Consider the following 24,551-nt stretch of genomic DNA (forward strand, 5'->3'; position numbering starts at 1 on the left):
TAAGAAAGGGGAAAGGGGGAAAAACAAGATGATTGGGAGGGGGTGAGGGAAGGGAAATGAGGACAAAAACATGAGAGGGGCCATCAATGTTTGAGAATTAATGCAGCTACTGCTTAGTGTTTGTATCTGCAAGCCCTCTATACATTACCCCCACTAAATAAATAAATAAATAAATAAATAAACAAACAAACAAACAAGAAGAGCATTGTCCCTAGCCAGTCCTGCTAAAAGCTTTGAGAGATCATGTTAACAGAGAAAAGCTGAGCCTGGAATTGTCTGCTGGTCATCCCTGTTATTCAAGAATCATAAATAGAGATTGGTTTCTAGGCTGGAACTGGCAAAATAATAACAAAATAATAGATGGTGAATAATGATAATAATAACAACAATAATGATAATGGAAATCCAAATTAATTATAATAAAAAGAGTGAGAAATGTTTGAGTAATAGAGTACCTACCTAGCAAATCCAATGACCTGACTTCCACCCCTCATCTGACGGAAAAATCAACAATAACAAATGCTTGGAATAAGCAGAGATAAATGTACCCTGATGATAAGTAGAACTCTACCTGTTTCTCACCCCTCCCTGCTAGTTTATAGAGTAGTGTAAAATGACTTAATAATTGTCCTTGAACTACAGTAAACAGTAGATTCATTAGAATCTGGAATGTCTGCATGCCTGGCTGCCATTCTTCACCATTTGCTAGATGATAGACCAGCAGGAAAGATGTGAAATGCAATGCTACCCACCCTGCTTCTTCACTCTCCCAGCACAATGACCACTGCTTCTCTTTTGCCTTGTAAATACTTGCATAAACATCTCCTGTGGCCAAAACTGACTGCTGAAAGAAGGAATCAATGTTCCATATTAGTGATGCTGACTTTGATCCAAACTATCAAAGCAAGTAAGTGTGATTATCTAAGGAAACATTTAAATGACTTAGAACATTTCTGAAAACATTCTTGCTCTGTTCTCTTATCTGCATTTTCATATATTGGCCCTTAGCTCTCCAGTTGGTACAGTTCCATTGCATTTGGACTATGATTTAAAAACTTAAAAATTCATGAGGTTCATATGTGGATTTCATTTTCCATAAGTGTAGTACTGGTGCCCCAGGTCATACTCCACAGTTGTTATTTATTAAAAAATAAAATATCATTTGCTGACAATTTTACTAGAATTTACTGGAATTTTTTTTATCACAGCCACCTTGTGCCTGAGATATTTGATATCTAACCACCTATGGAATATGACGGAATTTAGACTTTTCTATAATCTTTTGATATCTGAAAAATCTATTATTAGAACAGTTCTTCAAATGAAATACATACAGCATGCAGTTGTATTTAACATAAAATTTGGCAATTATTTGATGGTTCTTTAATTTGTATAGATTGTTAATGTAGCCAAGAACATTTTCTGCCTGCAATTTCATCTAAAAGAAAAAAAACGTTGTTTTGCTTCTTTTCTTTCTTTTTAATTTTTTTGCCTTTCTGTTGAAAATAAATAATATAGTGCTAGGTAATTGTGGCCTGCAATCTAGTTACTCAGAATGCTGACATCTGACAACCACAACAGGAATCCAGCTCAGGTAGAAAAGTCTCTGAGACCCTTTGCCAGACTGACCAAAAGAAATGGAATTATGGTTCAAGTGGTAGAGCACCATCTTTGACCTCCCCCCAAAAAAACATAAAAAATAAGGTATAAAACATATGCACAATTTCAAGCATCAGTAATGGTACAAAAGAAAAAAAATGTCATGTATTGCTGTTCCAATTTTCAATAAAGGTTTCTGACATACTATAGATCCAAATTTTTGAATTATTTCATGTTATAATAATCATGATGCTACTAACCCCAAACTATTAATTTATGTTGCTTAGTATTCAGTCTTTCAAGTAAATTTGTGTTTTTGGTTTAATGAGTTTAAAGATGTGTTTGCATTTTAACTTAAATGCCACAAATGTTTATGATGATTAAATAGACATAGTGTAGAAATAACAAACTGGCTGAAGTAATATGTCTGCTAAAGATATTTTACATATTTCAGGGAACTATTATAGATGGATATTTGGGATTTAAGAAAACAGAATCCTTACATTAATCCTAATAAACATGTATTCCATGATTGATCATTCATGGATATCTTTCTAGGATTAAAATTAAATTTGAAAACTTTGAAGAAAATATTATCCAAAAATCTGTTATTTGTAGGACCAGGAGTTTGAACTAGTTGTAGAGTGCTTGCCTAACATGCACAAAGACTTGGGTTTGATTCCTTGATATTGCATACATAGAAAAGTCAGAAGTGGTGCTGTGACTCAAGTGGCATAGAGCTAACATTGAGGAAAAAGCCCAAGGACAGTGCTCAGGCCCTTACTTCAAACCCAGGACTGACCAAAGTATGTTATTTGTAATAACATTTAATAATTTGCAAATTACTTCACATCGTTTTTATTTTCCTGCAGGTCTTGGGGCTTGAACTCAGAGCCTGGACTCTGTTCCTTTCCTTCTATTGCTGAAGGCCAGCACTCTATCACTTAAAACACAATACCACTTCTGCCTTTTTCTGAGTGATAAGAGTTTCATGGGCTTTCTTGCTGGGTTGGCTTTCAACCACAGTCCTCAGATCTCAGCCTCTTAAGTAGCAATTATTACAAGCATTAGCCACCAGGACCTAGCTCTCTCCTCTTATTTCAATTAAAAATTTTAAAATTTGCCAGGTGCCAGTGGTTCACACCTGTAATCCTATCTATTCAGCTGAGAGCTGAGGACTGAGGTTCAAAGCCAGGCTGGGCATATTTTCAACTAACCAACAAAAAAACTGAAAGGGAAGTTGTAGCTCAAGTGATAAAGATCTAGTTCTGATAATAAAAGCTCAAGAAGCACACACAGGCCTGCAGTGGAAGCCCCAAGTTTGGAGGCAAAAAATAAATAGATAGAGTTTGAGAAAGGAGAGAGAACGATGAAAAAGATGATATCCATCAAGATACATGATGCTTATAAACTTATTTGTTGAATGGTTACCCATTAACAACTAGTAATAATAGTAATATAAATTACTTTTAAATATTTTTCTTAGTTATGCTTACTTTCGCCCATCCTTTTTGTTTAGTTTGTTTTTTCCATGTGAATACCAATTACGTTTTATCTATGAACATCATTATTCAAGTATAGAAATAAGTACTATATACATTATTTTCTGTCATAATACATGCATTTTTATAATAGGTTCTGCAGCATTTTTTGCACCTTCTTTATTTGCATGTGTGCCATCTTAGACTTCCCTGATGTACCTCAGAGGCAATGACTGGGTTTTCTTTAAATTTCCAGTGACAAGCAGAGTATCAGTAGAGGCAGACACTTCGTTTTTGTTTGGCTGGTGGATGGATAAATGGATGAGTGAGTGAGGCAATCAAAGTGCCTTAGGAATTGCAGATAGCTGTTCTCAGCGCAGGAGAGGTGTCCTTAAAGATTTGTTTGAGAATTCTTGAAGCTCAAGTAATCTTTGTACAGCTATTAGAAATAAAATGCCAAAGAATGATAATTCTGTATAAACAAGGTCTTTACTTCTTAGGTATTGTATTTCTCCTTACAATTTATAAATTTAAAATAGAGAAAAGCAGACAGTACAGTTTGACAGTACATGTCTGTGGGTTAATTTAATACTTGTCTTAATACAAGTTCTTTCCTCTGTTCACCTAAAAGAAAAAAACTAAATCATATGATATGTCAGGAATCAGTTCTCTGTAATTTCAAAGATACTAAAAATATCGAGATCTGGGTGCTGGTGACTAATATATGCAATCCTAGCTACTTAAGGGGCTGAGATCTGTAAATCTTGATTTGAAGCCAGCCAGGGAAGAAAACACTGTGAGATTCTTATCCCCAATTAACCACCTAAAAACTAGAAGTGGAGCTTTGTATCAATGTATCAGAGTACTAGGCTTTAGCATAAAAAGCTTAGCCACAATGCCCAGTCCCTGTGTTCAAGACCAATGCTCAACAATAACAACAACACCAAACATGTATATATCTATAAATATATAAATACTTATGTAGATATAATACATATGTTCATGTGTAGCAATGTATAAATGTATAGTGTACACATGTATACACACATAAATACATATCCAACTTAAAAATATTTTTGCTTGTATCTTATTATTACCCAAATTTGGATAACTTAAAAACATATCTAAAACTAATAGTCACTTGAGAAATGTAAAGTGTCTGCAGGAACTCCTGCAGAACACAAATAAAGGCTACATTTCTTGTACTCTGGCTTCATACAAGTGATACATACAAATGTACCATCATTTCTATAGTCTACAATTGTGTATTCCTCTCATGAAACAGTATCTTGAATATTTTGAGTGAGACTGATGTTGAAAATAATTTGAATAAAGTATAAAACTGAGTATTTCATTTTTGGCCTAATTCCCATCAATGCATTCAAACTTTGATACACTGTAATGTGCTGATTGATAAACACTTGATTTGCTACTGAGATTGACAATGCTTCTGTAGATAAATGATGCCGCAATCAAGATTCTTTGGTGCAATGCTCATCCAGACAAATGTTAGCTAATTCTCTTTTCAGAAAAATTCTGCTCTGCAGAGAATGTGTTATATTAAGGTTACTATGCATTTTTTAATTAAAAATAATTTTCAGATTTTTATGATATCCTTAGGGTGCCATAAAAGCAGGGTTTGTAATCACCAAGGCAGACAGTTTGCCATATGGTTTCCCATAGTAATGTGGATCTGTAAGTAACAGTTTCACATTTAAGTACACATTTCTCTCAACTATGTGGAAAGGACACTATGCACTTTCTCAGGTTTAAAGGCAGGAAAAGAGATGTTAATTCAACATCCTTACATATCTCTAGTGTTTCTTGTAATCCGTACTTCTCATTAATGGAATGCCCTGGAGAGCACTTAGGTACTACTAAGCATTAGTTGTAAATGCATTACAACGACTTTATTTTCTTCCCAGACAGTCAAGTCTCATCCATTTCCATCCTTATAAATTATAAACATCCACTGCCCATTGCTGGAAGTTTTAGCTGCACTAAGGCAAAGTTCTTGGCTTGTCGAGCATTAATAATGGCCCCATTCATCTGCCCTTCAGCTGGAACATTAAACTGAGGTCTCTCTGCTCACTGCTAGTGGCTGGTAGATAAGCCTATAAAGTTAAAGATCACATCCTGCTTTTCTCTAAGATGTAGAAATAGTGCAGATCCTGAACCTTTTGTTTTCCAAATGTGACACACAAAGCTGGCGCAAGGGGTGACTGCCCGTCTGATAATGCCATCTTGATTCTCATGGCTGGTGGAATCCTCTGAACTCAAACAGTGAGTTGAATAATTTTTTTCATTTTGTTTATTTCTCTCGATATTCTCTAAGTAGTAGTACAGAGGGATTTCAGCTCAACATATCAAATCATGTGTCCAATTCATTTTCATCAGTATCACCTCATACCTTGTCCTCCCCACTCTCACCTGCACATGTCCCCTTCAAGTTTTCTGTTTCATGTTCACCTATGTACATTGAACATTATGCCTGCATTTGCCCACTCTTTCTCTCTCAATATTTTACAACAATGAATCATTCTGTTCTGTTTCCCATATGATGTGAAGTGAACTGATAGTTCTCTGATATGATGGAGGGATAACTTTATCTAGTATAGTTAAAAATTAATTATCCACTAAAAAGTGCCTTTCAGGATGCCGTTACCTAGACAACATCACAGGACATTCTGGGGGCAAGTCAGAGCAGCTTCTATTACTTAGAGCCCAGGCACACGATTTGTGTATTATATGGGATTAAAGGAGTGTTTTGGCTTTTTATCCTCTTTTGGCTTGATACCAGGACTTGAACTTATAATCTGACACACTGGCTCATTTGCTAATTCTCTACCAACTGAACCATGCCACTAGCTCTGAGATCAGAGGCTTTGGAAGGCAATTAAGAAGTTACAAGGTATGTAAAAAAGGTGTTCCCATGAAGTTTTTGCTAATTTTTATTATTTAAAATAATAAGCCATTGAAGTCCTTCAAAATGATTTGCTATATTGCACAGTTTTTTATGTAATTATTTTATCCTCTTGAATGATTACTTATGTTATTTAGACCCTACTGATAATTTTCAGTGTCTTAATAGTGAGAATATTAGTATTCAAATGGCTTTTGGCAGAAAAAAAATTTCCTCACCTATTATGTACTACTTGAAGCAAGGAAATTGTCCTCTTTTAAGATTTTCTCAATTGTGTGATATTTTCCCATATAAAATAAATTATAACTTGGACAGATAAAGACCATTCAGACTTTAGAGAGAACTAGTGGCATTTGTGATCTTCTAAATGAGATTGTGACCCCACCTATAAGTGGAATCTATTTTGAGTTAGTCTTAGAAGTGAAGAGTAGAGTTGCAGACACCACGAGAAGTAGGATGGAGAGGAGTGCAGAAGTAGAAATATATGGGATTTAGGTTGAATGGAAGAAGTTAACGAAGAACTACTGTGTAGCATAAACATTAGTGTTTGTGGCAATGTGTTGTATACCTCGAATATGTGACAGAGATTTTCATTATTCTTACCACATAAAATAACAAGCATGTGCAAAAAAGATAGGTCCCTTGTTGAGTCAATCTGAAATGTATATGTATATAAGAGCATCATTTTAGAAATCACGAGCATCATAAATATGCATACATGTATACATATTTCTCAATTTTAAAATATTTGCAAAAAACTGAAGGTGAAAAAAAACGTAGCTAAGCTAAATCCTGCTCATTTTAGTAAATCAAGAAAATCATACCTTCCAAGAATATAAATTTGTTTTCATTGCCTTAAATTATCTGCTAGAAATGAGAAACTGAATGTTCTCACATGGCTTTATAACATGAAACAGAAAAACATGAAAACCATTACCATCTGTGTCGAGTTTGTGTTAATAGTTAGAGATAAATACCTCCAGAGTAGGTTCTTTTCATTTTGCTCTGTTCCCTTGAGTACTAAAGGGAGTACCTGTCACCTGCCACATACTGGGAACAAAAGAAAATGTTAAATTTGGTCAAGAAAGAATGAAAGGGTGAAAGGGAAAAGCTTTCACTTCCCAAAAGAAGAAGCTTATATTTTTCAAGAGGCCACTTTTAAATAAACCTATAAAAAGTCAGAAACAAAATCAAAGCATGAGAGATTTCTCAAAATACTCATTCTCACAGTAAAATCATATCATTACATTCTTTGAGGTATCTCAGGAGAAAACTCAGCATTTAGTTTGACAATGGCAGACCATCTTCTTTGGGCATGCTTAGTAAGCATAAGATCCTTTTCAACTCATCTGTATCAAATAATATGCTACATTGTGCATAACCCCCTAGAAAGACAAGAATCACAAAACCATATAGACTTATAACTACACATATTCAGAACTGTATAGACTTAACGCCCTTCCCCACAAGATTGTAAAGTAACATGTAGAAGAATGTCATGTAACCTTACTTTTCGATACTTCCTCACCAAGTATTATAAGATAACCATTAACTAAATGACTAACTCGAATTTGACAGGTTATAGAAATATACAAAGATAAGAGGATACAGAAATATACAAAGATAAGAGATACAGAAGGGAACTGAAGAGATCCATAAACAATCACCTCTAGTCTTCTCTAGAAGTACATTTAATGCCTGATTTGGCATTAGTGAATCAGGTGGAATTGTGTTAGGCTCTGTGTTGAGATGGAATAATTACATATCCAAATGGAATAATTTCTTGTTCTCCAAGTATCCAACTAGAGGACGTTGGGGCAAAAGAAAGGAATAATTGCCAAACATTTTAGAATGATTTTCTCAAGGGGAAAGTGGAAGGATGAGATAGCATCTGTAAAATGGGGCTCGAGTTCTACAATTGAAATACCTTTGACAGTCACAAGGGTAGTGATCAAGATGAAAGCCTGAAGGGACAAAGGGAGATTAAAGGAAAAAGAAAGCTAGAAGAAGCAGTTACTTCTTACCAAGGAGAAATAACTTTTATTATAAATGTTTCATACTGAGTCAGATTTTTTCTAATATGTGATCTCCTGCCTAGAAATAAATTAGGACTTCGTGAATGCTACATGAGTATTTTCAAACTATTGATAGAAAAAATATACATTAATGACATCTAAAAAGACTGAAAAATGAACAAATTTTTAGTATAACCAATTCAAGAAAGACTTCTGAAATGTCAACAGCAAAGAGTGGATTTAATCCTCAGAAGAAAGCAGAAGTATCAATTACATTTACCATTCTAAAGAAATGAAAAACCAAAATGAATCACTTACTAAAATGTATTAGCAAATTGATGAAATTCTGTTTCCAAAGTGTTTGGGAAATTTCATGAAAATGTAGCTTTATTTGTGCTATACATGCATACAAAAATAATGAATTAATTCATACAATAAAGTAAAACACAACCTGGAGTTGCCTAGAAATATATAAAGTGTGGTGCCATGAATTTAATTAAAAAATAAATATAGTAAATGTTCCTTTCCTAGACCATTAAAAAGGTTGCATATAACAGAAGGTTTATGGCACTTCTGAACAATCTAGGAATTTGTTTATTGTCTTTCAATTCATGATAGTTTAATAATATCCATGCTTTAGTTATTAATTAGAAGGACACTGCCCTATATACTCATGAAGACATGAATTTTCTCAATATAAGCCAGGGATTTAGTCAGTGAAATCTGTAAGAACCTAGGTCATTGGAAGTCATTCCCTTGACTTTGAGATTTTAACTCGGTGCCAAGAGAGTTCTCTAAATAGAAATATATATATATATATAATTATATATATATATATATATAATTTACAGCAGGGCTGGGAGCATAGCCTAGTGGCAGAGTTTTCTCCTAGCATGCATGAAGCCCCGGGTTCAATTCACTGGTATCACATACTCAGAAAAAGCCAGAAGTGGTGCTGTGGTTCAAGTGGCAGAGCTCTAGCCTTGACCAACAGTGTCCAAGGACAGTGCCCAGGCCATGAATTCAAGCCCCAGGACTGGTGAAAAATAATAATCTACAACAATGTAACTCAATTTCCTAACTGATTAAAAGTGACAGCAGTTTCAGTTGTTATACTGTTCATATTTCCTCCTGTCTTACTAGAAAAATTTTGTAAATTTTAATATATCACTTTTATAACTATAATTTCACTATTTTATAGGTGAAGATTCTTAGAATTAAGCATGCTATGGAATCAACATAATTTGGCTGTGTTCCCCAGTTTTATGTTCTTGTCTGAATGCCAGCATCTGAGAAGGTAGTGCCATCTATAAATTCTGGAGCATACTGGATGGTGATTGGGAATATGGCCCTCAGAAAAGATCAAAGCAGTTCTCTGGAATTTCTCCCTCCCCCCCCCCCCCCCCCCCCCCCCCCCCCGCGCACCAGACCTAGTCAACACACATACTATGCTACTAAAGTTACAAAACAGCAAGTTTAATTAATTCTTCTTTAAAAATCTCCCAATATCGGGGTCAAGAGTTTGGGAGTGGTAGAGTGGCTTGCCTGGCATGCACGAAGGCCCAGGTTCAATTCGTGGTACCTTATACATAGAAAAAAGGTGGAATTCGTGCTGAGTCTCAAGTGGTAGAGCTCTAGCGTTGAGAAAGTCCAAGGACAGTGCTCAAGCCCTGAGCTCAAGCCCAGGACTGGCCAAAACAAAACAAAAAAAAGCTACCAGCTTCCAGTATCTCAGTACAGTCACAGGAAACAGATAAATACACAGCTCCATTCTCAAATAACTCAGGATCTCATTTCTATTCTGTCCTGAAGTTCGAATTATAAAATGAAGAGAGGTATATTTCAGTTCCTCATTTAAAGAACTGTTTAATGAGAGCATAGTATCTTTATTGCTGCCTCCAACTCATCCTGTATCCATGGTAACACAGGGATTCCAAAGCCACATGAGGTATAATGAAGGTAAGAAATATGTCTTAGAAAGGAGTGAAACCTTGCTACCTGGGATGCAGGGTTGTTAGTAATGGAAAAGTTTATATTAGGTGAATCTGGAACAGCTAGTAAAAACTACCCTTTGTGTTCTCAACTTTTCTACTCTCTTATTATCCCCTAAGTCCTGTATTCCAAAGGGGGATCAGGAAAAAGCAAGCTTTCAAGTCTCTACTCTGAAATTTAATAAAGTGGAGGAAAAATGGCATATCAAAATCAAACTTCTATTTTTTTTATTGATTTCACAAACATCCAGCTTTGATTGATACCTTGGGAAAGCCTATGGTTTATCTGTGAGCTTTCCTTCATTTATGAAATGACAGTAATTATGCTTTTGCTGTGATTTTTGTGAGAATCAAATAAGATGGTATTTGGGAAAATGCTTTGTGACTTACCTAACTGCAAGTTTCTGTTTGAGATGAAGAAGGTAATTTAATAACCAGCTCATGTAACATGATTATAAATTGAAAAGTTATAAAATACTTTGAAAAATAAGCTTTCTACTTTTTCTCACCCTTGATCATAGTTTTAAATCTAAGAAAATCATGCATCCTGGTAGCAGTCATAGGAGAGGCTTTGTTAGATCCAACATAGGAACAGCTGGTTGAAGCCTAGACAGACTGTCAGATGGAATACTCCCATTTTATACTGCTGTTCTTGAGCTACCATTTCTCACAAAAAGAGTAATTCATGTCCTCAGCTCTGCAAGTGCTTTGAATTAGCAACACTTCCAAAACATGCACTTGTAATTATGTTATTAAAAGATAAATTTGAATGATTTGAGATCAGCAACTCTTAGGTTCTCATGTGACCTATTATTGTGAAAAATGAAACTGCCAGAAACATGCTTGTTGCAGCAATTGTTTAAATAAATTATTGTATTTGTATATGTATAGTCAAGATAAAAAAAATCCTCAAGATACCCAAACATTGTACTATCATTTAAGGAACTTGGGCAGAAAAGGAAAAAGAGAATCTAGCATTTCCCTAATTCCTCAGTGATTTTCTTTCCATCTATGAGCTGACTATCACATGATAGTCAAATACATGAGTTTTGAAATGCAAGAAAACATGAAACCATGTCATATGTAAATTTAACAGCAAAAGGAACATAGGCTCCACGGTTTCCCTCATCTGCTTGTGTATATATGCATATGGCCCTATTAAAATGAAAAAAGGAAAGAAAGGTAAAGCATTATGCCCATGGCAAGAATTTATTCATTAATTTGTCTGTCCTGAGGCTTTACCTCAGGGCCTGGGCACTGTCCCTTAGCTTATTTTGCTCAATGCTACCATTTTACCACTTGAGTCACAACACTACTTCCAGCTTTTTCTGGTTATCTGATACTGAGAAGTAAACACAGGACTTCATGCATTTTAGGCAGGCACTCTAACATTAAGCCACATTCACAGCCCAACAAAAATTTAAAAGGAGAAAATGAGGAAAATATAGGAAGTAAAAAAAGACCCAGATGAATAGAGTCTGTGATTCCATACTCTAATTTCAAAAAACAAGAAAGAGCCAGGTGCTGTGGCTCATTCCTGTAATCTTAACTACCCAGGAAGCTGAGATCTGAGGACTATGGTGCAAAGCCAGCCCAAGCACAAAAGGACCTGAGACTCTCATCTCCAATTAACCTCTAGAAAACAGGAAGTGAGGCTTGTGTGAAGGGTAGGGTGGTAGTCTAGAGCCGAGTTCAAGCTCCATGACCCACCAAAAATTTTTTTAAAAAAAGAAAAAGAAAAACACAGATAGGAAGGAAGGAAGGAAAGAAAGAAAGAGGAATGAAAAAGAGAAAAAGAAGGAAAAAAGGAAGGAGAGAGAGAGAAAGTGAGACAATATATTTTAAATTTCTTTACCCTAGGATTTCCAAAATAGAATGCTGTATTGAAATCAGCAGGTCAGCACAAGGAGCTGGCCTCACTGCTAATTAACAGTAGATGATATACTGAGAATTACATGCTAATTAATTCTCTGTGGACCCAAATGTCCTCTGTTTTGTGTCATTTTCAATGAACCCAAAGATAAGTCCAAGGTAATAGGTTTATCACATAAGTTAGTAATCATGAAGAGTATTTGCCAAAAATTAGACACCATAGGAATCCCCCCCAAAAAAAAACAGAATTATGAACAAAAGAAGAAAAGAGAAATTAAAAGGAAAGCAAAGGAAAAAGGAGTTTTGAATTTTTACAATCCTTTTTGGTAAAACTTAGTTCAATTCAATTGAAATGTCTCCATTCAAAAGTTTTGGGTCAATTACCACTCAGATCTATCTTTAAAAAACATCCTCTTAAGATATTGTTTAAGTGTGCTTCCTTTGTGTGCAGCGGGATGAGGCGGAATGTGTATGAGTATTGGGAGAGCACCATTTCCTGTGGGTCTTGAACCCTTTCTAATCAGCTAGACTTGGGAGGTAGCCAAATGGCTAGTAGATTCATAAAATGTTCTTCCAGAAAGCTCAGAACTTTTGATTGTGGTCTTGGTGTCTGAATGTTGGCTAACACCTTCCTCTTGCTTCTCCTGTGTTGTTTTGAAGGTGGGGAAGACCTCCTGTTTAAGTATCTCTCCACCACAAATAAAAACTATCAAATGGATTTTAAAATCTCTGTGGTCAAGCCTTTTGAAGAGGACATTTCAGTCCATCTTTAAATGTAATTTGTCTGCTTATTTATTTATGGCTTTCATGCATTATTCTCTTTGATCGGTAGCATTTAAAAAATACTTAAATATTTCACAATCACTAAAGCTAGTTGTAAGGCAGTCATTAAACAAGAAAGAAAGAAGGAAAGAAAGAAAGAAAGAAAGAAAGAAAGAAAGAAAGAAAGAAAGAAAGAAAGAAAGAAAGAAAGAAAGAAAGGAAGAAAGAAAGAAAGGAAGAAAGAAAGAAAGAAAGAAAGGAAGAAAGAATGGAAGGAAGGAAGAAAGAATGGAAGGAAGGAAGAAAGAATGGAAGGAAGGAGGGAGGAAATAAATACTGTTGAGTTTCCAGTTAAAGGCCTCCCTTTACATGATATAAGGTTGAAATGTAATTGAACATATCAATTATAATATTTCACTTGCAAACTAATGCATCTCTGAAGTAAACAGTAGTTATGCATATAATTTTTATTAAAAAGAAATTTGTACAGTTCAGAAATGAACATGTTCACCCAATACTATCTACTACATATGGGAACAATACTGTTTTGCTTTGTATTGACAAGTGTTTTGTGGTGGTGTTGTTGCATTGTATGTTCTCTTTTTTGCATTTTTATTTGTTTACTTTTTAATGTTGGGAAAATGTATAGGGGGTTACAGTTACATTTGCTAGGTAGTAGGCACATTACTTTTCACAGATAGATAACTCCTCTCATGGTTTTGACCTCATTTCCATTCCCCTCCCACCCAATCATCTCATTTTCCCCCCTGCCTTTTCCTATTTCAAATAATCAAATACATGTATATACAATATACCAAGTAACAAAGTCAGATACAGAAACAATATGAGATTAACCAAAGGGCTAAAAAATAGAAGAGAAATAACATAGTACATCGAGAACAATAATCACACAAGATAAAGCTCTTGTTTCCATATCCTAGAGTTCCTTTCATTTAGGCTCATCCTATATGACCATTATGTACCTAGGTTTTGGGCTATCATAATCCTTTGCTAGGAGAGTCTTAGATGTGTACTAATTATTACAAATTAGGGAAATCATTGAGCCTATGTTCCTTTGGGTCTGTTTTATTTCATTTAATATGATTTTTTTCCAAGTCTTCCCATTTTCTTACAAATGGGGTGATGTCATTCTTTTTAATAGCAGAATAGAATTTCATTGTGTATAAGTACCATATCTTCATCCAATCATCTACTGAGGGGCATCTGGGTGGGTTCCATATCTTCACTATGATAAATAATGCTGCAATGAACATTGTTGTACTAGTAGCTTTAGTATATCCTTCTTTCTGGTCATTTGGGTAAACGCCAAGTAGTGGAATTGCTGGGCCATAGGGGAGCTTTATGTTTAATTTTTGAGGAATCACCATACTGCTTTCCATAGTGGTTGAATGAGTTATACTCCCACCAACAGTGCAGTAGTGATCCCTCCTGGCCACATCCCTACCAGAATCTGTTGTTATTAGATTTCTTGATCATGGTCATTCTAACTGGAATGATGTTGAATCTCAAGGTTGTTTTGATTTGCATTTCTTTTATGGCCAGAGATGTGGAACATTTCTTCATGTGTCTACAGGGTATTCTTATTTCCTCTTCAGAGAATTCTGTCTTTAAGTCTTTAATGGGATGGTTGATTCTTTGAAGATTTGTTTTGGAGTTATAATTTTTTTGAGCTGTAGATATACTTGTCTGTTATATGGCTAGTGAAGCCCACACTGTGGGCTTTCTATTTAAATTGCTGAAGAGACTGTCTTTCTTTCAACCTACATTTTTGATTCCCTTATCAAAGATTAGGTGGCCATGGGTCTGTGGGTTGATTTCTGGGTCTTCAGTTCTATTCCATTGGTCTTTAGGCCTGTTCTTGTGCCAGTACAAAGCTTTTTTGTTTACTATAGCTCTGTAGTTTACAGTTTGGTATTGATATTCTTCCAGTGCTGTTCTTTCCACTATGCATCGTTTTTGCAAGATGGGGTTTTTTGTTATTCCATATGTTGTTTTTGAATTGTTTACTCTATTTCCTTAAAGAATGACATTGTGATCTTGGTGGGTATTGTATTGAATTTGTAGATAGCCCTCGGCTGTATTGCCACTTTCAGGATGTTAATTCGTCCAGTTCAGGAGCATGAGGATTTTTCCACTTCCTCAGTTCTCTGTAATTTTCTTTTTCAGGGTTTTAAAGTTTTCATCATAAAGCTCCTTTATAATCTAATTCCTAAGTGTTTTATTTTCTTTGAGGCTATTGCAAAATGAGTTGCTTTCCTGATTTCTTCCTCACTCCTCTCGTTGCTGGCATATAAGAAAATAGTTGAATTTTGAGGGTTAATTTTATACCCTGCTACTTTGCCAAAGTTTTGAATCAGCTCCAGCAACTTGGGAGTGGAGTCTACAGGGTTCTTTAAATACAGAATCATGTCATCTGCAAAGAAGAAATGTTTCACTTCCTCTTTCCCTTTATGCTTGCTTCTTGCTTTATTGCTCTGACTAGGAATCCTAATTTGTGAAATATATATATATATACACATATATATATGATTAGTATTTTTATTAAATTGAAGCACATGGAGGAGCAAGAAAAAGTTAATTCTAAAACAACTTAAAAGACAGAAATAACAAAAAAATCAGATATATCAGAGATTGAAATAAAATCTACCATACATAAAATTAATAAATCAAAAAGTTGGTTCCTTGAGTCAACAAATTGAGAAATTGGCAAGATTAATCATAAAAATTAGAGGGAAGACTTGGATAAACAAGATTAGAGATCCTACAGGAATAATCACAACTGACATTCAAGAACTTCAGTCCATTATGAATAAGTACTTCCAGGGCCAATATTCAAAGAAACAGGAAAATTTAGTAGAAATGGATGATTTCTTAAATAAATATAGGCCACCCACATTGAACCAAGAAGAGAGACACTAACCTAGCAAACCAATTTTATATAATGAGATAGCGGAAGCAATCAGAGACATGCTAACCTAATAGAGCCCAGGTCCAGACACTTTCAATACGGAATTGTACAAGACTTTTAAAGATAAATTAATACCTATACTCTTGAAACTCTTCCAAGAAATAGAAGCAGAAGGAGTCATACCAAATTCATTTTATGAAGCTAATATCACACTCATCCCCAAACTAGGAAAAGACCCAACAAAAAAAGAGAACTACAGACTTATCTCTCTAATGAACACAGAAGCAAAGCTCCTCAATAAAATCAACAGAATACAGAAACAAATTTAAAAAATTATACACTATGATCAGTTAGGCTTCATCCCACAGATGCAAGATTGGTTTAACATTCGCAAATCAATGTAATACATCTTATCAATAGAGCTAAAGTTAATCATATGATAATTTCTTTGGATGCTGAGAAGGCATTTGACAAAATACATCCATCCATGTTGAAAGCATTAGAAAAAAATAGAAATAGAAGGTACATTCCTTAAAACAATTAAAGCCATATATGACAAACCTACAGCCAGTATAATACTAAATGGAGAAAGACTAGAACCATTTACCTTAAAATCAGGAACTAGACAAGGATGCCCCCTTTCTCCACTTCTCTTCAATATGGTGCTGGAACCCTTACCCAGAACAATAAGGCAAGAGAAGGACATCCAAGAGATCCACATAGGGAAAGACAAAATTAAACTATCCCTTTTCACGTGTGTGTGTGTGTGTGTGTGTGTGTGTGTGTGTGTGTGTGTATGGATCATGGGGCTTGAGCTCTGCTGGGTGCTGTCCCTGAGCTCTTCAGCTCAAGGCTACTGCCCTACCCTTAAGCCAAATCCCCTTTCCCATTTTCTGGAGGTAAGAGTCTCAGTTCGTTTGTGCTCTGGCTGGCTTTGAACCTTCATCCTCAGATCTCAGCCTCCTGAGTAACTAGGATTACACGTGTGAACCACTGAACCCAGCTATGTTTTTTAGCAGCAATTTCCTTTAGAAGGTTCAATTAAAGTTCCAGAAATCAAAGTACAATGAGGTTTTTAAAAACATGATATGTATACCATCCAAAGTTAGAATGGAGTTTTAACTGATGTTACTGACAAAAATGCCAAAGTATTCGTTAAAGGAAGAGTTTTCTGGGTTTGGAAGAGGGGGCATTGAAAATGAACATGGCAAATTTAATTGCTTTATGGTCTTATAGAAGTCACTCAACTCCTGTCCTTTCATTTCCACAAATGAGAAATAAGTGTAAGTAATGTTATAACCTTGTGAACGTGAGAATATTATGGAAATTAAATAATAATATATCAGTATGTTATCTATTGTCCAGCTGTAAGCAGACAAGAAACACTAGAAAATGATGATGATAAAGTAAACATATATTTTATTCAGTCAAAAGTCTGGCATATTTAACTTCTAATTAGATTCCACCTGAGGTAACCAATACCATTTGAAAAGAGTAATAAATAAAACACTATGATACAAGATTAGAATCTTGAAATGTGTCATCCATGAATAGCAATCAGTATTTAACAGAATCAATTATGAATAAGGAATCTGAGTTTGCTTCTGGTATGTCATTTCCAAGCCTAATCTTTGCACGTCTTTGAATACTTGCTTCCTGAAGGACAAAATATATGTGACTATTATTGCTTAAGTATTTGCAACCAGAGCTTCTAGTCTATAATCCAGAGTTTAAGCTTGATTACTGTTGAACTGGGAGCTCATTGCTTGGTCTCTTTGTAACTCAATTTCCTTATCTATCAGGCAATGATAAAATTAGTGTAGACTTTATAGAATACTTGAAGTTATTAAAAATAACTGAGGAAGATAAATATTTATAAAAGTAATTAACATAAGTTCAATGGTGTCTCACAACTATTTTCTCCTACATAGGAAAATGAGATTAGGAAAGTCACAGTTCCATGTCAGGCCAGGAAGTAAAACCTGAGGGATCCCATATCCATGGAAAGAGGATGAGTGTGTCAGGACACACCTGGTTTCCCTCTTCCCAGCATTTTTGGGTTAGCCTAAAACAGATTGTTGTAGTTTAGTCTAAAACATGCTCTTGGCTATCATGTGCTCAAAAGGAGATCCTCTCTCAAAAATAAATAATGCAAAATTGGAGGAAGGGAGTAAGATGCATAGTTCAGCAGGAAAAGCCTTCCTGGCAAGTATAAGGCTCTAATTTCAAAAACCATTACCAATTATAGAAGGAATTATATCTGACATAAAGCACAACACTTAATACAAGTAGCCATAAAAATAAGCTAGTAGTGGCGACAGTGACATGTGCTTAATGTAGATACGGCTAACATCAGAACTCAGAAGGCTGACATGGAAGGATTAGAAACTCAAACACAGCAAGAACCACAAATCAAAATCCCATATCAAAAGTATAAGTAAAACCCAGGCACCAGTTTATAGGATCACTCCTATAATCTTAGTTACTCAAGAGTCTGTGACCTGAGGATCACTGTTCAAAGCTAGCTGGGGCTTGAAAGACCTTGAAACTCTTGTCTCCAATTAATCACCAGAAAACTGGAAGTGGTGCTGTGGCTCAAGTGGTAGAGCACTAATCTTAAGCTGAAGAGCTCAGGGACAGCATCCAGGCACATAATTCAAGCCTCATGATGGACAAATATATGTATGTGCATTTATATATATATGTGTGTATATACATATATGTGTATATATATGTAAGTAAACTGATAATCTCTACATATTATAAGTTCCCCTGAGTGCTTAGATTCTATAAGTCATTTAATTTGAATTATATACTGAACTCTTGTTAACTAACACGACTTTTTTTCTGAATTATTGCATTTATATCCTTTTTTCCTTGTCTATTGCTCTCTCTCAAAACCAGAGGATGAGTATTGGTGACAATTTCCCCAAATTTTAAACATGCAGTATATAAAAGTCGCTAATCTACCAGCAATCCAATGCTTATGCCATTAGTTATGCTATCATTGCATTTTCATATTTCCCTACTAATAAAATGAAACAATACTTCATTCTTTCTCCCTATGGTACTAAATTTAATAACAGGAGATCAAGAGAAGGGGTGTTAGAAAGGTTTAAAGAGATTTATTTATATGCAAAAGGATCTAGAAGCTTCATGAATTTTTTTTGTTTTGGTCATTCTATGCACTTTGTATCAAAATGTCTTTATTTTGACCAAATTTTTCCCTTTGGAAGATTTAAAAATGGAGGGAGAATTAAATGTCTCAGAAAAATTTAGGGGCATGTGTGAGTATGAGACATATTTTGGAAAACTCACTAATAACAAAGCACTGTGGATGATGACTGTGAATCTTATAACCATGTAAATTAAGCATCTCCTTGTCAAAGCTCAGTAAAAATCAATCAGTTTCATACTTAATCATGGTATTTGTCATCAAGAGTCTCCTTGTTCTCCTTCTTCCCATTCACTTTATTGAGTCTGATAAGACATGCCATTTTTTATCCTTGTAATTCATATACCTTAGTGACCCATTTCTCATCCTTTGCTCAAATTCACTTTGACATGTGTCAGGTTGTATCATTCATTATCCCTAGAAGCAAAGTCCCCATCCATATCCTTACAAAGGCATACTTACATAGCTCACAACCAGAAAAAAAGAGTTAAAGACCCCAGTATTTCTACCGTAAATTAAATAGTCTCCTGCATCCACAAATCTATTTATATGTTCTGGGTATCATTTACTATATACTTTATCTTATTTGCATAGAACATATTCACGAAATAGATATATGTATATATTAAATACATGTTGTATCTACTAATGTACATTAAAGTATGGTTGGTGTATTTCTTTTCTTTACTGAAAATCCTACTCTCCAAGTGGTAAAGGGAACCTTGAACCCATATATTTATTTATAAAGGCAAACGTGAATGAAGAAAAGCAAACTAACAGAAGATTTGAAGAAATGTCTATGAGTTAGAAGTCAGATGCAGGAATGAATAATGCATTGCCATAGAGGAAGAGGTGCTAGAAGAACTGCATATAGAGAGAGACATCTGTAATAAAGAGATCAATTTGCCCTTAGAACTCCAGTAACAAACAACAACAGGGATGTTTGCAGATAGAACCATGACAGGCAAAATGCCTATAATCCTAGCTACTCAGGGGACTGAGTTCTGAGGAACACAGTTCAAAGTCATCCTAGGCAGAAATGTCTAAGGGACTCTTATTTCCAATTAACCACCAAAAAAATACAGAAGTGGACAGTAGCACAATAGCCATAGCACCAGCTTTGAGAGAAAAAGCTAAAATCACCTACGGGGCTTAATGCCTAGAAATCTGGCTGAAAGTTCAGATACAGTCATATCCACTGCCCATCACTCCTACGATACACATGACATGTACTGTTGAGTTTCTGGAGAAAAGCATACTAGCAGACACTTACTTCCAGGACATGAGGCTCAGGAAGATTTGGGAAAACAAGACTAAAAGTAGGAGAATCCACACCTCTTTAATACTAAACAGTGCTTGCCAGCCCTCCTCAAACTCTGCCCATTGTCCTGTCACATAAACTGGATGTACAAGGCCAGATTTTCTATCCCCAAGCAGGAGATAAAGTAATATTAAAAAAAACCCCTGATTATTCAAAATAGAGTTGCCCTCACTGACAAGTCTATTTCATCCTTTGATCTTCCCACCAAAAATGTCACTGAATATTTTGGAAAGAAATCAACTTGAAAACAGAGTCCAGAGCACATAAAGAGTAAGCATTCCAAGAAACAAGTTAGAGTATAGGACAGTCAAATATATAATTAGTCCCCTCAAAGCAGGGAAGATATTCATAAAACAAATGCACAGTACTACAAAATTTACTACAATGGGAAATAGACCTTTAAACTAAAAGCGGGATCACTGAAATGCTACTCTACTAAGAATGGCAATAAAAGGTTTTGAGGAGTCATAGAATTTCATGAAGAGCAGAATGAAAATTCGTTTTAAAATAAAAATATCCAAGATCAAGCTTCTATAAAATAACCTACCATTTGGTATAACTTTCCATATCTAAAGAGTATCATCAAAATGAAAACCCACTAGTTATTAATCTTGAAGAATCTGAGAAACAAATGTACATGGTATAACAGCTGTGAACATGCATTCTATTACCATCCTTCCAGAATTCTCTTCCCTACTTTAGTATTCAGCATGTGCAATACTTTGGACAAACTGCATCTCCAATTTGTTTTCTTTCTAAATGGGAAAAATATCAATAATATCTATTTTTTAATTTATTTCATTGTTGTTACATAAGTGATTTCAGAGACTATACTTACATGAGTCAGGTATGAGAATATTTCCTTTCTTACTGTGTCTTCTGTTTCCTGGTTCTCTCCCAGTCTCTCCCTCCCATTTCCATCCAGGATTTGTATAGTTCACTTTCATCCATGTCCTGTGATTTCCACTGCTGCAATATTTAACCCCTTTGTCCTCCAGTTCTGTACCTTCCCTGCCCTATCTATTTGCTAAAATCATCTACAGTTACTAAAACACATACAAGATTATTGAGGAAGCAAGAACCACTCATTTTTACAATTGTCATAAAATGTTTAGTGGGAAGGTTTGGGGGAGTTTATGAGTAACTATTCATGTTACAGAACTCTCTTGGATAAAAAGAATTGATGAGGAACTCACCTCCCAAAATAAGCTATTTATGGCTGATGTTAGACTCTTGAAAGCCAAGAAAATAGAAAAGTTAGCATTTAGTAATATGATGCTAAATAACAGAAGGAAACTCTGAACAAGTTAAAATGGGATAGGTGAATGACAGAGGTCAGAGGGAATGAAATGTATTTTCAACTGATATTTGTAATGTTATTTGACATAGTTAAGTAATGTGCCTTTATTAAATGGATAGAATCATGAGCTAATAATAGTAAAATGTACTTTTAGTCCTTTTGATTCTCAGTCTCTTTCAAAGCTAAGTATTTCCTAAGTTAGCATCACCATCTTTTGCCTGATTAGCTCCTAGGCTGTTTATTCAATTACAAAATTCCCATTCTCTTATTTCAAGACATGCCAAAAGCCTTTGGGTTATACCAGCAGGTCTTTCCTATTAATGCTACTGGCAGAGATGCCCCCAAGATATTCCTGATTGATTGAAGCCTCCTTTACTAGTTCCTCACTTTCAGGAACACTAAATTCCTTTGCAAATTAAAAACAAACACAGCTGAACTATCTTATGTTTAATTTAGAGTAGGCTAGATTAATGGAATTTCAGGCAGTCAGGAAGCCTTAGGAACTTTTCTGGTGTAATTATAAGAGCTGTCCATATTGTCACCAAAGTCACATCCTTCAATTACCATTGTAAACATATTATTAATTCTATACTGAGAGATTTTTAGAATAGTTCCTGTTTTTTTGTGTTTGTAGGGACACTGAGAATGTAGACATACAAAGTGACAATGAGTAAATAATAAATCACATTTGCAAGATTTACACAGAAGTGTTTTTTTCCCACAAATTCAGACATCACAGGATATACATAGAAATCCTGACTCAAGCATATTCACACACAGTAGGTTTAGTGCACAGGTACATACTAAAATAAGTATATCTGTGCCTTTCCCTTGTAGCAGATTAAATGCAGACATTCAGGCTTTCCTCTGCAAAACGGTCTTTCTTTCCTTTGCTTTTGTTTCTTTTGTAAGTGGTAGAGCTTGAACTCAGGCAGTGGGTGCTGTATCTGAGCTCTTTTTGATCAAGGCTAGCTTTCTACCACTTTGAGCCACAGTGCCACATTGGTTTTCAAATGGTTAATTGGAGATAAGAGTCTCAATAACTTTCTTGCCTGAGCTAGCTTTGAACTGCTATTCTCAGATCTCAGTCCCCTGAGTAATTAGGATTACAGGCATTAGCCACCAGGGCTTGACTAAATCTAAATTTTTAAGCCTGTGGGCTCTCTAAGATAATGTGTCTGGTGCTTTTACAATAAGTAAATAAAAGAAACCAATGAAGAAAATAGGAAAGGAGAAAAGATGGGAGAGGAAGGAAGGAGGAAAGCAGGGAAAGACAGAAGGAATGGAAAGGAAACAATGGAAGGAGGAGAAAGGGAGGGAGGGAACGAGTGAGAGAAGGAAGGAGGGAGAGAGAAAGGAGGAGAGGTTTGGAGGGAGGGAGAGAAGGAAGAAAGAAGGAAGGAAAAAGAGCAAGGGAGTGGAGGAAGTGAAAGAATGAAGGAAGGGAGGAAAGGAAGGGTGTTTTAAGGAATCACAGATCTCTGACTTACCCTTTATTTCACCATGCTGATAACAGCATGCACTGACCGTTCATGTCAGTGCAGCAAAAATGCCACTATAGTATTTATTTAATCCAATTTTAGGTTCTGCTTTTGCAATTTACCCCAGCATACTTTTCCTAGGAGGAAGAGACACAAGGATTTGTAGATAATAGCATCCTTATTTCTGTGTTATTTTCATGGTGACTATATAGTGTCATTTTCATGGAATAATTACTTCTTATATACTTATATATTTCATATATTTATTATATATTTTATATATTTATATATTTTTATATATTTTACAACAAAATGGAAACAAAATAAAATTTCAGTAACTAAAGTGCTTGATATTGACTCTAGAAGATATATACAGAGGTCTATGATTAAAACGGTGCCTTAGTTTTGGAGGGGTGAAATACTTAGAAATTTTAGAGTCCAATCAGAGAAACAGTCTGGAGTTTGGAAAGATAAATAGGAATGAACATCTGAGTGTAAAAATAAATAAATATCTATTGTGAATCTCTGCTAGGAGAGCCCAATAGATACTAGATACATAAGGCCATATAGTAGGGCACTAAATGTAAGGACCTCCAGGATATAGAAACAAAAGCCATATAATGAGTGATTATTGTCCTTAATGTACTATGTTATCTCTCACCTCTTTTGTTGTCCCTTGGTTATCTTATATTGTTACAATATTTCACCTTGTTATCTAATATATTTTATATATGCTTAATTGGTTATTTGAAATAGGAGCGGGAAGGGGGAAATCAAGGTAAGCGGGGAGGGGGGCAAGGGGAGAGGGAAATGGGGACCATGACATGAGAAAGGGTATCAATATTTGTGAAATAATGTACCTTCTATCTGGTGAATATAATGTAACCCTTCTATTAATTACAAGAAAACATATATGAAAAAATAAATACCATCTAAATATAAAGAGGTTAGAGAATCTTTTGAAATAACTTGGTCAGTAAGAAAAATAGTATCAAAGTGGATACTGACATTCTTATGCAAAATATATTTTCATTGAGTTTGTAAATAGTATGATATAAACATGGGCATAAAAATGGGGGATGAGGGCCGGGAGTTGGCCTAGTGGTTAAAGTGCTTGCCTAGCATGCATGAAGACCCGGGTTCGATTCCTCGGTACCACATACATAGAAAAAAGCCGGAAGTGGTGCTGAGGCTCAAGTGGTAGAGCTCTAGCCTTGAGAAAGTCCAAGGACAGTGCTCAGGCCCTGAGCTCAAGCCCACGACTGGCAAAAAATAAAAAATAAAAAAAAAATAAAAATGGGGGATGAGTAAGAATTGCAAGGTAGGACTGCCAGTGCGGCCTACTAGTACAGTGTTTGGCTAGCATGCATGAATTCCTGGGTTTGATTCCTCAGTACCACCAAAAAGAAAAAGCTGGAAGTGGTATTGTGGTTTTAGTGGTAGGGTGCTAGCCTTGAGAAAGCCCAAGGACAGTGTCCAGACTCTGAGTTCAAGTCCCAAGACCCACAAAAGAAAGAAAGAAAGACAGAGAGAAAGAAAGAAAGAAAGAAAGAAAGAAAGAAAGAAAGAAAGAAAGAAAGAAGAAAGGAAAGAAGGAATTGGCAGATAATACAATAATCTTAATTTTTTCATATATTTTTATTGTAATTAATAGAAGGGTTACATGATATTTGCCAGATAGATGGTGCATTAATTCCCATAC

This window comes from Megascapheus bottae, chromosome 6, assembly GCF_031878675.1.
Source record: "Megascapheus bottae isolate mThoBot1 chromosome 6, mThoBot2.hap1, whole genome shotgun sequence".
Lineage (NCBI taxonomy): Eukaryota > Metazoa > Chordata > Mammalia > Rodentia > Geomyidae > Megascapheus > Megascapheus bottae.